Source organism: Oncorhynchus keta, chromosome 17 (genome assembly GCF_023373465.1).
Source record: "Oncorhynchus keta strain PuntledgeMale-10-30-2019 chromosome 17, Oket_V2, whole genome shotgun sequence".
NCBI classification, from domain to species: Eukaryota; Metazoa; Chordata; class Actinopteri; order Salmoniformes; family Salmonidae; genus Oncorhynchus; species Oncorhynchus keta.
In genome coordinates this window covers 27,161,314-27,177,749 of record NC_068437.1, presented here as the reverse complement: position 1 = coordinate 27,177,749, position 16,436 = coordinate 27,161,314, and the positions used below count along the sequence as shown (strand labels likewise).

Sequence of the window (16,436 nt, the reverse complement as noted above, 5' to 3'; positions counted from 1 at the left end):
CTAATCCTACTGTACCAGAGATGCACCAAATACACAGGCAGGTTCCTAGAAATTAACACTCTATCCAGTGCCTCAGCTACACAACCAATTGAGAGGAGTGTGGTGTCGCTAACAGCCTCTGGCTAGACGGATGGAGGGGATAAGTAATAGGAGTGCTGAATTAAATCAAGACCTGCTGTGGGGGCTCCTGCTCGATCTAAGAGTCCTGTTGACACAATTAGAGACAGAAAAGCACAGAACACAAAGTACTCAACACAGACAAGCTGCCAACCAGCTCTTCAGTGTACTGTGACTGTCAGACCAAAGCTTGCACAAAACAAGGCAATGCATGCTCTTTTGTTAGAGAGGGAAGACCACACAGTGACGACAACTATGATGAAAACCAGAGCTGGAGTGGTAGCAACACACAAGCTGAACACTCTAATGTCAGAAAATAGAAACTATTGCTAAATTAAATACTATTTCACAGCAAATGTTTCAAATTGGTGGTACATTGTAATATTTTCATGATATGTGAATTCATTGCTTATAAATATTTAAAAAGGTATCTTTCATTAGCCACTGTTACAGATGTGATACTAGATATCATTTCCCCAGTGGGTAACCTGAGAATGGCTCCGACTTTAAGACAAGGTTACTGATGATGTGCTGAATGCACAGGACTAAAGCAAGGCATTCACTCAACACAGCTTCTAACAGCCAAGTGCATTTCCTTCCCAAATGTAAAATAATTTGCTGTCTGCCAAAGCGGCCCACGCTCCTCTCTCCCTGTGAGGCAAGGTTCTGACGCTGTAGCCATGAGCCAGAGCAAAGTGGCTGCCTGGCTGGGCTGGCCTGGGGAAGACACAGGGCTCTGGAGAGGAGGGAGAGAGGGCTGGAGCCTGTAGGTGTCACTGGGTCAGCAGCACGGTGAGCAGCACGATACAGACGGCCTTAAGTAGAGGACAGAAGTATTTTCAGTGGTGCTCTATAGACAGTAGGGTCGTCTCCTGCAGACAAATAAGATGAGATCAACTGTGCAGTTCAACAACAATATAATTGTGTTGAACAATATAATTGTGTTGTTGGTTCATTTGTCGTTCTATTTCAATCCAAGCTCCCTGCTCCCCCAGCCCTTGGCCTCATCTGTTGTCCAGTGAGTCTGCATTTAAAGTCATTGGCCAACTGCCATCATGACACACTAACAGTGGGATGATTTTCAAACTATACAGTATTTACATTTTGCCAGTCTGATAGAAAACGTCATTTAGAATAGAGAGAACTACTTTAATTAAAATGAATCAAATCTAACTGACTATGTCGAGGAGGTATACTGGTATACTGACATATTGAGCTCTGATATTTCATCAATACGGATCGATGAGTGGCTCCATCAGCAGTCTTAGCATCCCACTCCTATGGATCCTATGTGGTCCTGTGAGAGACTGCCAACACCGAGCACTCCCAGTATGCTGATGTAGGAAGGGGGACAATGCCATCAGGACCCCACAGAGCTTGCTGCTAAAATTGAGTGATTACTCAGGAAACAAGAACATGATGATTTGGGAGATTTTCACTAAATGTAATCCATTGAATGGTCCTTTGGAGGAAGGATTGCTGATATACAGTACCAGTCAAATGTTTGTACACACCTACTCATTCAAGGGTTTTTCTTTGCTTGTACTATTTTATACATTGTATAATAATAGTGAAGACAAAACTATGAAACAACACATATGGAATCATGTAGTAACCCCAAAAAAGTGTTAAACAAATCAAAATATATTTGAAGTAGCCACCATCTCATTGATGACAGCTTTGCACACGTTTGGCATTCTCTCAACCAGCTTCATGAGGCAATGCATTTCAATTAACAGGTGTGCCTTGTTGAAAGTTATTTTGTTTGAGCCAATCAGTTTGAGCTACCATCAGTTGTGTTGTGACAAGGTAGGGGTGTTATACAGAAGATAGCCAAGAAAGAGGGATGGAGTGCTACATCAGATGACCTGGCCTCCACAATGACCCGACCTCAACACAATTGAGATGGTTTCACAGCAGAGTGAAGAAAAAGCAGCCAACAAGTGTTAGGTGAACAGTTTGTCAGTGCAGTAGATCAGTATGTGCTCTAGTTAGTGGCTCCATAACTGACCACATTGATTCTGTGGCCAGATACTCAATAGTACTCATTCAAATCGTTAGTGGTGGAAACAATCATATAAAACCCTGAGGAGCATCAGTTGAACTTTTCAACTTTCATCCTTTTCACATGCAGCTGAATAGAAGACATCTCATGATCCTTACCACAGATAATAGATTTCCCTGTAGGGGAAGCAGAACCAAGTCCAAAGGCATTCCTTTTCTTTTCAATACATCAGATATTTTGATCAAGCTTTTCCCATGAGAAACTCTCTATAAGTATTGCCTATCTAGTAACAATCAGAATATTTATAAACAAACACACACACACATTAACAGCATGTTAATAAGTATCCGTCTGACCTTGATATATATATATATATATATATATATATATATATATATATATATATATAAAATAAACTGGGTGGTTCGAGCCCTGAATGCTGATTGGCTGAAAGCCGTGGTATATCAGACTGTATACCATGGGTATGACAAAACGTTTATTTTTACTGCTCTAATTACGTTGGTAACCAGTTTATAATAGCAATAAGGCACCTCACAGGTTTGTGGTATATGGCCAATATACCATGGCTAAGGGCTGTGTCCTAGTACTCCGCATTGCGTCGTGCAGAACAGCCCTTAGCCCTGGTATATTTGCCATATACCACACACCATCGGGCCTTATTGCTTAAATACATACCAATGATGACTGCATACAATACCATGCATAATTGCTGTCAAAACCTAGTTTAAATGAAATGACAGTTTGCAGTATTCAATTCTATAAAATATCTGAATACTGAAGAAATGCTTATCAGAAAGTAATTCACTCAGTTCCCAACCATCCTCCAAGGCCGAATAGAAACTTAACAATAATAAAGCTTTCCCATTTTCAATATTAAATTGGACCTTTCACATTAGAAGCTCACCTCAAGATACCATACATACATACTGCTATATTCAAATTTACTTCAATGTATTACACAAAGAGAGAACACATTTGCGAGAACACAAACATGGAACCTAACCCAAACAGGGCGTTTGAGGGAACATATCCAAATGTTGCCACATTGGCCGCTGGCTCAGACAGGCACCCTGTTTGACCCATAGATGAGCAGGCTGGCAGCATGGCACCTACCAGTGTACTGACCTGAGCCCTAACAAACTGGAGTCAGTCTACTGACCCATGTCATATGGCTGCCATGGCAGAGTCTACCACAGCTCCAATTACTACTGTCACTGATATACATACAGATGATAACATGTTTCATAACCATCATCTAAAGCTGCTTCATTGTCATGCCACTCAAAAATATCTCTAGAATAATCCGAAGAGCAAAGACCCCGTCTTTATTGAAATGCGGAGCCACATCAAAATATTTTCAAAAAAATGTAATCTATGTAAATATGATACGATTATTTGACCATTTAAAAAAACAAAAACTGAATACAACCACACATGGATAAAATGCATTTAAAAGGTGTAGATACTTTTTTCCATTGTGGTTCTTGTTAACAAAATACATAATGCATAAATTAACAACAAATTAAAGATGGAAGAATGGAATTAAGGCAGTTAGGAAATGTCAGTTATATATTTTTTCACCTTTATTTAACCAGGTAGGCTAGTTGAGAACAAGTTCTCATTTACAACTGCGACCTGGCCAAGATAAAACAAAGCAGTGCGACACAAACAACAGAGTTACACATGGGATAAACAAACATACAGTCAATGACACAATATAGAAAATAAGTCTATATACAGTGTGTGCAAATGAGGTAAGATAAGGGATGTAAGGCAATAAATAGGCCATGGTGGCAAAATAATTACAATTTAGCAATTAACCACTGTAGTGATCGAGACTGGAGTGATAGATGTGCAGAAGATGAATGTGGAAGTAGAGATACTGGGGTGCAAAGGAACAAAACAAATAACAGTATGGGGATGAGGTAGTTGGATGGGCTATTTACAGATGGGATATGCACAGGTGCAGTGACAGCTTTGACAGCTGGTGTTTAAAGTTAGTGAGGGAGATATGAGTCTCCAGTTTCAGTGATTTTTGCAATTCGTTCCAGTCATTGGCAGCAGAGAACTGGAAGGAAAGGCGACCAAAAGAGGAATTGGCTTTGGGGGTGGCCAGTAAAATAAACCTGCTGGAGCGCATGCTACGGGTGGGTGCTGCTATGGTGACCAGTGAGGTGATATAAGGCGGGGCTTTACCTAGCAAAGACTTATAGATGATGGCTTGAGTATGGCTTGAGCGGAGGGCGCATCGATGGTACAGTACAGCCAGGGAGAAAGTCAGTCTGTCAGACAGGCCAAGAGCGTTTCATCAGGGCCTATTGCCTTGTCTGACACTCCCAGTTCCCCCATAGCAGCCGCTCCTCCATAGGTAGCTGATCCTCCATTGCCGACAGCGTAGCACCCAGCTGAGTGATGCTTCCGCTGCAGTAAAGTGCCAGAAAATCAACCACACATCAGTAGTGTTCAGAAACAGTCCCTTGTCTCTCTAACATCTCAGACTCCGGTAGCAAGATGTTGTGTTCCATTTAACTGTAGCTATGCATCATCAATAATATCTAAGTAAGAGTGAAAGTGGAGGTGGATTGCTCAGCTGTTGTGTAGAGCGAGAGAGTGACCTCTTAATCACAGGAACATTATTTCTATTGTACTTGTCCTTTAACTCTGTAAAAGACCAGGACTTCCCCTGGAAAAAAAGAAGCTCTGACACACTGTGAGAGAGCAAGTGAGGGAAGTGATTCTGGAAAATGTGTATTTGAGGAATGAGGAGGGAATTATTCCAACAATGAGCCCCACTCAGTTCATTCCTCCCAGGAGACAAGGCGACTTCACTTACTTCATTCCAGTCAATATGCATAGATCATTCTAGAAAATGCCATAGAAAAGTCACATGGCATTATGTACCATAATCTAAATCTAGTGGATAGAACAAAATCGAACCAATGAAACATTAACTGTCTCTCACTGTCTAAGTAAAATAATGTCTTGCTATTTAACCTGAACACACACAGACCCCCCCAACAACCACCCAAGCAAACATCCATACAGACTTAACTTAATAAAAAAAAACATAAAACCTACTCTCCAATCCTTTCACTGCCACTGGATCAAAGGGATAGTTCATAGTACCCACTGTTAGTCATCGCTAAACCCATCCACCATGCTAGAAATACATATTGTTGAACCCAAGAAGAAAAAAATAAGATAGCTACCTTGTGTTCCTTAAAAAACAGGCATGCCCTACAGAGTCTGATATGCTGTGGCCATATAGAGAGCAGTAAGCAGCACATCTATTTCAGTTGAAAACAGAGAACACAAAGGCAGGGTCAGAGCTACAGTAGCACAGGGTGTGTTGCAGTTTCCAACTCCCACACACTCTCTGATGACTCCAAAACCCTCACTTCCCCAATCCCTTACTTCCCAAACCTCTGACTGAACATTTCCTGGGGAATTCCGTCCAGGAATGCTATGTTAGTGACGGAGCAACTGCAACAGCTGGGAGGAAAACTACTTTCTAACGGATGACAGGGAAACATGGGCCTTCTCTCACACACTTAACAGCAGCTTGTCATCTTCACTGGCACTGTGCAGTAGATCAAGAACGACTGACTGTTTCTAATGAACCTTTGACTGAGTGACCTTTGTCACTATGATGATATTTATTTTTTGACAGCTTTTTTCTGATGGGATCCTGTCCTTCCTCTATGACCTGGGAAATAGCCAATGAGAATCAGAATGGCTCTGTTGGAGCAGAGGCCTTCTTTAAGGAAGTAAACACATGGGTAATTAATTGGATTTATTAAAGCCTTTTGATCATGAGTGATGAAGAGAGAGTAGCATAGTTCATTACACTGTCATTAGCACCTGTTTATCTAAAACACATGCCACAAAATGCATTAATTTGCCAAAATTAAAATGTAAAGACAATATTTCTCTAACATGGATCACTGTGCCGTTTCCCATGACATTTTTGCAGAGTCCCAAATGGGATCTCAAGTACTAGTAATTCCACAAAATACAATAAACCTACAAGTTGAATAATTTACACAGAGGGCAATTTTGCATGAATTGGACCTTAATAGCTTCCCATAATCCAGAGTAATTTTCATAGCTGTGTTTATACAGGCAGCCCAATTCAGATTTTTTCCACTTATTGGTCTTTTGATAATCATCAGAATTGGGCTGCATGTGTAAACACAACCGTAATGGCCTCTTAAATGGGTGGCTTCTGATCAGATAAAGTCAATGCAAACCATTAACGAGAGAGCTGAAGTTTAATTACTCCAGCTAGATGGCGATACAGATGGGGAAATGACAATAAGAGGTAAACATAAACTGTAATAAGCCATACGGTCTGACCTGATATCAGGTTTCAGTGTGTATTGACTGTACTGAGTGTATGTTGAATATAATCTGATACTGCACACATGACAGAGACAGGATGACTTCACTTGTTAATTTTCTAAGACAGGTAATCTACTGTGCTACTGTAGGTAGGCCTATATCTTGCATAGTGTGACGACTACATCAATAACTGATAGAATATGGTGAAAGCCATCCAGTAGTAAAGAACTGAGTTTCTACCTGTGAACGAGCCACCCACATGGATCTGACTACCGAACTCTGTTGGAGGGATCCAGAAATATGCTGTGTACCTCAGCCAGTTTTAAAAGTGGTACAGGGCTGCTGATATTGTAACCTCTGGTCACCCTGCATATGTAACCACAGAATCGGAAGCTGCTAAATTCCCCTCTGTGTTTTCCATGAGGTGATGTTAGATTAACTGTATAGGATTTTATCAGTTGCCGTTGGCAAGTGCATGCTGCATCTGAATTTACTGGTTATGTGAGATAATTATAACTAGGTACATGGCAGACTGATGGAGCACAGATGCTCTGTACTGTAGGATCATGGGGAGAACCCACTCTAGCTCTGAACATGGACTGGACAAGGGCTAACACTGGAACAGTTCAGCATGGATGCATAACACCTGAAAAATGTTTTTTTTAAATTTGTATTATTTCACCTTTATTTAACCAGGTAGGCAAGTTGAGAACAAGTTCTCATTTACAATTGCGACCTGGACAAGATAAAGCAAAGCAGTTCGACACATTAAACAGAGTTAGACATGGAGTAAAACAAACATACAGTCAATAATACAATAGAAAAATAAGTCTATATACAAAATGAGCAAACGAGGTGAGATAAGGGAGGTAAAGGCAAAAAAAAGGCCATGGTGGCGAAGTAAATACAATATAGCAAGTAAAACACTGGAATTGTAGATTTGCAGTGGAAGAATGTGCAAAGTAGAGTAAAAAAATGGGGTGCAAAGGAGTAAAAATAAATACATAAAGTAGGGGGAGAGGTAGTTGTTTGGGCTAAATTATAGATGGGCTATGTATGGGTGCAGTAATCTGTGAGCTGCTCTGACAGCTGGAGCTTAAAGCTAGTGAGGGAGATAAGTGTTTCCAGTTTCAGAGATTTTTGCAGTTCATTCCAGTCATTGGCAGCAGAGAACTGGAAGGAGAGGCGGCCAAAGGAATAATTGGTGGTGACCAGAGAAATATACCTGCTGGAGCGCGTGCTACAGGTGGGTGCTGCTATTGTGACCAGCGAGCTGAGATAAGGGGGGACTTTACCTAGTAGGGTATTGTAGATGACCTGGAGCCAGTGGGTTTGGCGACAAGTATGAAGCGAGGGCCAGCCAACGAGATCGTACAGGTCGCAGTGGTGAGTGGTATATGGGGCTTTGGTGATAAAAAGGATGGCACTGTGATAGACTGCATCCAATTTATTGAGTAGGGTATTGGAGGCTATTTTGTAAATGACATCGCCGAAGTCGAGGATCGGTTGTAACGGTTTTCTTGAGTTGAAGGAGAGGCGGACCAAAGCGCAGCGTGGTTATTTTGATTCATGTTTAATAAAAAGATAAACACGAACACTACAAAACAAGAAACATAAACGTGAAAACCTAAACAGCCTATTCTGGTGCAAAGTAACACAGAGACAGGAACAATCACCCACAAAACCCAACACCAAAGAGGCTACTTAAATATGGTTCCCAATCAGAGACAATGACTAACACCTGCCTCTGATTGAGAACCATATCAGGCCAAACATAGAAATAGACAAACTAGACATGTAACAGAAATCACACTCAGATCACACCCTGACCAAACAAAACATAGAAACATACAAAGCAAGCTATGGTCAGGGTGTGACATCGGTAGGATGGTCAGTTTTACAAGGGTATGTTTGGCAACATGAGTGAAGGATGCTTTGTTGCGAAATAAGAAGCCAATTCTAGATTTAACTTTGGATTGGAGATGTTTGATGTGACTCTGGAAGGAGAGTTTACAGTCTAACCAGACACCTAGGTATTTGTAGTTGTCCACATATTCAAGTCAGAAACGTCCAGAGTAGTGATGTTCGACCGGCGGGCAGGTGCAGGCAGTGATCGGTTGAAGAGCATGCATTTAGTTTTCCTTGCATTTAAGAGCAATTGGAGGCCACGGAAGGAGAGTTGTATGGCATTGAAGCTCGTATGGAGGGTTGTTAACACAGTGTCCAAAGAAGGGCCAGAAGTATACAGAATGGTGTCGTCTGGGTAGAGGTGGATCAGAGACTCACCAGCAGTAAGAGCAACATCATTGATGTATACAGAGAAGAGAGTCGGTCCAAGAATTGAACCCTGTGGCACCCCCATAGAGACGGCCTGGACAACAGGCCTCCGATTTGACACACTGAACTCTATCAGAGAAGTAGTTGGTGAACCAGGAGAGGCAATCATTTGAGAAACCAAGGCTATCGAGTCTGCCGATGAGGATGTGATGATTAACAGAGTCGAAAGCCTTGGCCAGGTCAATGAATACGGCTGCACAGTATTGTTTCTCATCGATGGCGGTTAAGATATTGTTTAGGATATCTTGAGCGTGGCTGACGTGCACCCATAACCAGCTCTGAAACCAGATTGCATAGCGTAGAACGTATGGTGGGAATCGAAATGGTCGGTAATCTGTTTGTTGACTTGGCTTTCGAAGACCTTAGAAATGCAGGTAGGATAGATAGAGGTCTGTAGAAGTTTAGGTCAAGAGTGTCCCCCCTTTTGAAGAGGGGGATGACCACAGCTGCTTTCCAATCTTTGGGAATCTCAGATGACACGAAAGAGGTTGAACAGAATAGTAATAGGGGTGGCAACAATTTCAGCAGATTATTTTTAGAAAGAAAGGGTCCAGATTGTCTAGCCCGGCTGATTTGTAGGGGTCCAGATTTTGCAGCTCTTTCAGAACATCAGCTGACTGGATTTGGGAGAAGGAGAAATGGGGAAGGCTTGGGCGAGTTGCTGTGGGGGGGTGCAGTTGCAGTGCTGTTGACCGGGGTAGGGGTAGCCAGGTGGAAAGCATAACCGGCCGTAGAAAAATACTTATTGAAATTCTCAATTATAGTGGATTTATCGGTGGTGACAGCGTTTCCTATCCTCAGTGCAGTGGGCAGCTGGGAGGAGGTGTTGTTATTCTCCATGGACTTTACAGTGTCCCAGAAGTTTTTTTAGTTTTTTGAGCTTGAAAAAGCTAGCCTTGGCTTTTCTAACTACCTGTGTATATTGGTTTCTAGCTTCCCTGAAAAGTTGCACATCGTGGGGGCTGTTAGATGCTAATACAGAACGCCATATGATGTTTTTGTGTTGGTTAAGGGCAGTCAGGTCTGGAGAGAACCAAGGGCTATATCTGTTCCTGGTTCTAAATTTCTTGAATGGGGCAAGCTTATTGAAGATGGTGAAGGAAGGCATTTAACAAAAAATTGCCAGGCAGCCTCTACTGACGGGATGAGATCAACATCCTTCCAGGATACCCCGGGCCAGGTTGAATAGAAAGGCCGGCTTGCTGAAGTGTTTCAGGTAGCGTTTGACAGTGAAGAGTGGAGGTCCGTTTGACCGCTGACCCATTACGGATGCAGGCAATGAGGCAGTGATCGCTGAGATCTTGGTTGAAAACAGCAGAGGTGTATTTAGAGGGCAAGTTGGTTAGGATGATATCTATGAGGTGCACTTTAAGTGCACTTTAAGTCTGATTTTGGCACACAGTCTCTAGTGCAGGGTGCCCCAACTGGTGGCCTGCGGGCTGAATTAAGTTTTCTAAAGCAAAATAAACAATAATATATATATATATTACACACACAGTAGCAGTCAAACATTTGGACCCACCTACTCATTCCAGTTTTTATTTATTTGTTTAATATTGTAGAATAATAGTGAAGATATTAAAACTATGAAATAACACATATGGAATCAACAAATCAAAATATATTTATATTTGAGATTCTTCAAAGTAGCCACCCTTTGTCTTGATGACAGCTTTGCAGAAATACTGTAGGGTCTTGTTTTGGAGGACGCATGGCTCTCGACCTTCACCTTTCCCGAGTCCATACGGGAGTTGTAGCGATGGGACAAGACTGTAACTACCATTTGGATATCATGAAATTCTGGATTTTTATTTTATTTTCATTTTTAAATGAAGCTCTGAAAGAGTTTGATAGGGCAATATGGGCAATTCCACATTAACAGATTGACACCGAGACTCACTTTTTGATTTAAAAACCATTGCCAACCAAAAACCAGTGATTGATAAACCATACACCGATATGCAGAAGTCTACTTTTAACAATTGCCACTGAACATTTTCCTGAAACGCATCTACTTGAGGAACATTGCTGATGCAAAGGTAACAAAATGACAATAAAATCTCCATCAGTTTTTTTATGTGACCACATTCTCCAAAAACTCTTAAATATCTACTCCGCATTCAGATTCAAAGATGTCTGCAGAAAGATGTTTGAAAAATATATTTTGGTTATTGAACTACAGTAAGTGAAGTGGCTCAACACCCGGTAACAGAAGGATGGTAACAGAATGACATCATGGGTCAATGATCTGTACTATACAGAAATGCATGGTTATGAATGTCATTCTCTTCATGGTGATGTATCCTGAAAATGTAGACAAAAAGGTAGAAAATTGTAATATTCTCCTTTCCATGTTTGTATATTATTCCACACACTGGCTATTATTTTAATGAGTTCAGCCCCCAAACAAGAGCAAATTTGGTTGGTTCAGATAGGACAAAATCGGTATCAATTATCGACATCCATTTTTCTCAAGTTTTAACATCACATCACAGTACAGCACAGTACAGTACAGTCTAATACAGTATAGCTCAGTAAAGTGCAGTAAAAAAAAGAGTAGATTATAGTTCAGTACAATAACAGCTGGTGTCTGTGCGTGCATATCCCAACCAGAAGCCATGGATTATAGGCAACATCCGCACCGTGCTAAATGCTAGAGCTGCCGCTTTCAATGAGTGGGACACTAATCCGGATGCTTATAAGAAATCCCGCTATGCCCTCAGAAGAACCATCAAACAGGCAAAGATTCAATACAGGACTAAGACTGAATCCTACTACACCGGCTCTGACGCTCGTCGGATGTGGCAGGGCTTGCATTACGGACTACAAAGGGAAACCCAACAGTGAGCTGCCCAGTGACAGGAACCTACCAGATGGGCTAAATGCCTTATATGCTCGCTACGAGGCAAGCAACACTGAAGCATGCATGAGAGCACGAGCTGTTCCGGACGGCTGTGTGATCACGCTCTCCGGAGCCGATGTGAGCAAGACCTTTAAAACAGGTGAACATTCGGCCTCCCGGGTGGCGCAGTGGTTAAGGGCGCTGTACTGCAGCGCCAGCTGTGCCATCAGAGACTCTGGGTTCGCGCCCAGGCTTTGTGGTCACCGGCCACGACCGGGAGGTCCGTGGGGCGACGCACAATTGGCCTAGCGTCGTCCAGGTTAGGGAGGGCTTGGTCGGTAGGGATGTCCTTGTCTCATCGCGCACCAGCGACTCCTGTGGTGGGCCGGGCGCAGTGCACGCTAACCAAGGTTGCCAGGTGCACGGTGTTCCCTCCGACACATTGGTGTGGCTGGCTTCCGGGTTGGATGCGCGCTGTGTTGGGTTGTGTATCGCATATAACGCATGACTTTCAACCTTCGTCTCTCCCGAGCCCGTACGGGAGTTGTAGCGATGAGACAAGATAGTAGCTACTACAACAATTGGACACCACCGTAGCACGCACGTTGGTAGCCATTAAGTGCTTTGAAAGGCTGGTCATGACTCACTCCAATTCACATAGATAATGCAATCTCAATCACACTCCCCTTTCCCACCTGGACAAAAGAAAAACATATGTGAGAATAGCGTTCAACAGCATAGTACTCACTAAGCTAAGGACCCTGGGACTAAACTCTGGTCATCCTGACAGGCCACCCTCAGGTGGTAAGGGTAGGCAACAACACATCTGCCACGCTGATCTGCAACACTGGTGCCCCTCATGGGTGTGTGTTAAGTCCCCTACTGTCCCCTACTCCCTGTTCACCCACGGCTGCGTGGCCAAGCACGACTCCAACACCATAATTAAGTTTGCCGACGACACAACAGTGTCACCGACAATGAAGAAATAGCCTCAGACACCTGGCAGTGTGGTGCCAGGACAACAACCTCAATGTTAGCAAGACAAAGTAGCTGATCGTGGACAACAGGAAAAGGAGGTCCGAACAGGTCCCCATTAACATCAACAGGGCTGTAGTGGAGCAGGTCAAGAGATTCAAGTTCCTTGGTTTCCACGTCACCAACGAAACTATCATGATCCAATCACACCAAGACAGTCGTGAAGAGGTCACAACAACACCTTTTCCCCTTCAGGTGAATGAAAAGATTTGGCATGGATCCTCAGATCCTCAAAAGGTTCTACAGCTCCTCCATTGAGATCATCCTGACTGGTTGCATCACCGCCTGGTATGGCAACTGCTCAGCATCTGACTAAGGGGGTAATGCATACGGCCCAGTACATCAATGGGGCCGAACTTCCTGGCATCCAGGACCTATATACTAGGTGGTGTCAGAGGAAGGCTCCAAACATTGTTTGGAGCGCCAAGTCTCGGTCCAAAAGGCTCCTTATCAGCTTTTATCCCAAAGCCACAAGACTGCCGAACAATTAATAAAATGGCCACCCGAACTATTTACATTTTGTTTTGACACTGCTGCTACTTGCTGTTTATTATCTATGCATAGTCACTTTACCCCTACCTACATGTACAAATTAACTTGACTAACCTGTACCCCCGCATATTGACTCGGTAACGGTACCCCCTGTATAGTCGCTCTGGATAAGAGCGTCTGCTAAATGACTTAAATGTAAATGTAAATGTATACAGCCTTGTTGTTACTTTTTATTTTATGTTTTACTTTATTTAGTAAATATTTATTTCATAACTCTATTTCTTGAACTGTATTGTTGGTTAAGGGCTTGTAAGTAAGCATTTCACGCTAAGGTCTACACCTGTTGTACAGTATAGTGGAGTAGAGTATAGTGCAGTACAGCACAAAAAGTAGAGTACAGCAGAGCAGACTAGAGTAAAGAAATAAAATAGAGTATAGTTCAGTACAGAAGAGCACAGTAGTGTCCAGTAGAGTATATCACAGTATACTGCCTACTAATATGTGCTCTCATGTACTGTATTTCTACTGTACCGACTTTTGACTGTATTCTACTGTGCTCAACTGCAACTCTGGTTTGTGACTACTATGATTTCCCATTATGGCCAATTCAATTGCAGTAATTCTGTTACTTATTTTTCAGTCCATCTGTTACCGATTTGGTAACAGAGTGATGCGTATTAATCACTTTATAATTCATAAACCAAATTGTTATCAGTAAAAACATTATCTACTTGATAGGTCTACATTAACTTGTTAATTCTGTGAACTTACATAATTCTCCCTCCTCATGAGGAAGAGAAATGTGAAAACATTTTAAAGATATGTGGGGTTTTGGTAACAGAATGACAAGACATGAAGCAATATCTCTTAAACTTATAGAAAGCAGAATATTTTCTTCAAAACTAAATACAAATGATAAATATGTTTAAGAACCCTTTTCTATGTGTGACCAGCAATCAAAGCCTTTGCTTATTCCTAATCTTTAGGGTGGAAAATGGATGAAAAACATATTTATGCCTTTATTTCCCCAAAATATAGATTAGCTTTCATTTGACACAAAATGTGATATGCCCATATAAACTTTATTCAACTTGCCATCTGATTGGCTGTGTCGAAATCTTGCCATTACACATAAGCAATCCTTTCAGATCTACAGGAATGCCTCGGGGGTAAGGGGTCAATTTGGAATTCAGCATGTCAGATGGGGTCCATGCTGTTCAGGTCCTTGGGATGTCCCTACCGCCATTAAAGTTGAACTTTCAAATGGTTACGGTAAGGGTTAAGGAAGGGTTAAGGATGTCCCAAGGATACAAGTTAGCACAAAACTTGTCACATGACTCAAAATGAATGGTACACATATAGGCTACCTAACAAGTAAGCTTGCTGTGGAGCAGAATGCCCTAGGCATATCGACTATTAAGCAGTGTGTCTGTTGACAAAAGCTGACCACAAGATCACACTTTAAATTTAAATGTATTTGATATCTGACCAAGTTATGCATATGCATGACCAAGTAGTCTCGAATACCATGTATTACCATGATATTTGGCGCATGCTATTGTGTGTCCTCTTACCACTCCAAATGAGTCTAGAAAAATATAAATATGATCTTTGACTGGTCAATTTGGACCGCTATTATGACCATATCTTGGGATGCGCCTTTGGACACCTGCTACTACGATGTCTTTAAAATGCAGTGCAGCTGTATTACCATGCAGTGTCACTGGCGATGGTTGAAGGACTCTAACTCGTAGCCTTCTGTGACTAAATCTGGACCCAACTCAGGTCTGCAACTACATGAACAAGAAGGCAGGAGTAGCAGGAATCGCAAACAGTTTGCTGCTTCCAACATGCACTCAGCATCATAGGCTTATAATGTAAGCTATTGGCTTATGTAGGGCAATGAGGGGGAGGGAGGCTCGTCGTTTATAGTTATCGTGCAATGTACCTACATGTAGGCTAAAGTAAAACACCCAAAATGTAATTTTTTCCCCCCGGTTCTCATTTTAATCAATGATGCTCTAAATAGCCCATGGACAACATTTATTAGGTTACAGCTCAATCTCATCATCTGGGAAATGGTTGTCTTGATGTACTGTAGGCTAGTAGTAGAGTAGTGGTGGGGTAACGTTAGTGCCTTGAAATGTTCGGTTAGGCTACAGTAGCCTAATTCTATTAGTTTTGGGAACATGACAGTGGCATTGATAGGTGAAGGACATACCATTAAAATATGACAGCAGTGACTGTGTAATATACAATGTAGCCTACATAATATCAAACGTTACAATGTAACACCGGTCAATAGGGGATTGCCTCACAAGTTCGCACATCCTTCGGATAACGGACTGAATGTCTCATTAGCAAGACAAGGTTCTGGAAACTATAGTCCAAATATTTACTCAATATAGGCAATTATATATAATTAAGTAATACAATTGCCCCATATTAAATAGCCTACGTGTTTGCAGGTGCAATGAAATCAACCATCATTCAATTATGGGCAAACGTCATATGAAATTAACACACTAGCCTAAGTGAAAACAAGTGAATAAATACTAGCCTAATAAAAGATACAAAGACACATACTAACCTAAAACATCAGTGTTAAAAACACATTGGAACGACAAAAAAGCTTAAATCCTACCTGAAATCTGTCAATCGTTAGTGCATGCGGGTTGAAGTGGATGTACACACAATCACAGTGTAAGCAGTAGCAGTCCTGCCTCCACCGTATCAAGCCTCTCCTAGTTTGTGGAATCGTAAACGACCGAAGAGAAAAATTGACCGATTTCTGTGGGCAGAAACGAGGAAGCGCTTCGCACGCAACACATTTCCAGCCTGTCTTTTCAATACAGTAGGCTGACATTAATGCAGTATATGTAGACCTACAGCCCTATATACCAAAGAACGTGGCGCATATTCAGTAGCACTAATTGTACAGCAATAACTACATGTGTGTGTATTTGTGTGAGTGTGTGTGAGGGAGGGAGAGGGGGAGAAAGACAGAGAATCACTAACCTTCGAGTAAAAACAAACAAAATGTAAGCACACATTTTCAATGTATGATTAATAATAAATAAGAGATCATAAGGGCTATTATCGATTCCCTGGGCAATACCATCTGTTTCATAAAACCTCATAACAGGTAAGTAGCCGATATCAATGATAAATACTTCATAATATACAGTAATCATCTAAAAATATCTCCCATAAATATTTAGGCCTTCAGTATTCATATTTACCAAT

General features: G+C 41.8%; 1 protein-coding gene across 2 annotated transcripts in view; it reads right to left on the bottom strand.

The window, feature by feature from the left end:
- Nucleotides 1-15,915, bottom strand: part of LOC118396714 (talin-2) — a 119,530-nt gene extending 103,615 nt beyond the window's left edge. Inside the window, exon 1 of one of the 2 annotated variants that reach the window (XM_052465767.1) lies at nucleotides 15,835-15,915. The gene's annotated coding sequence lies outside the window, so the exon portion shown is untranslated. The remainder of the gene's footprint in view (nucleotides 1-15,834) is intronic. The other variant, XM_052465768.1, reaches the window with a different exon arrangement.
- Nucleotides 15,916-16,436: the final 521 nt, after the last annotated feature.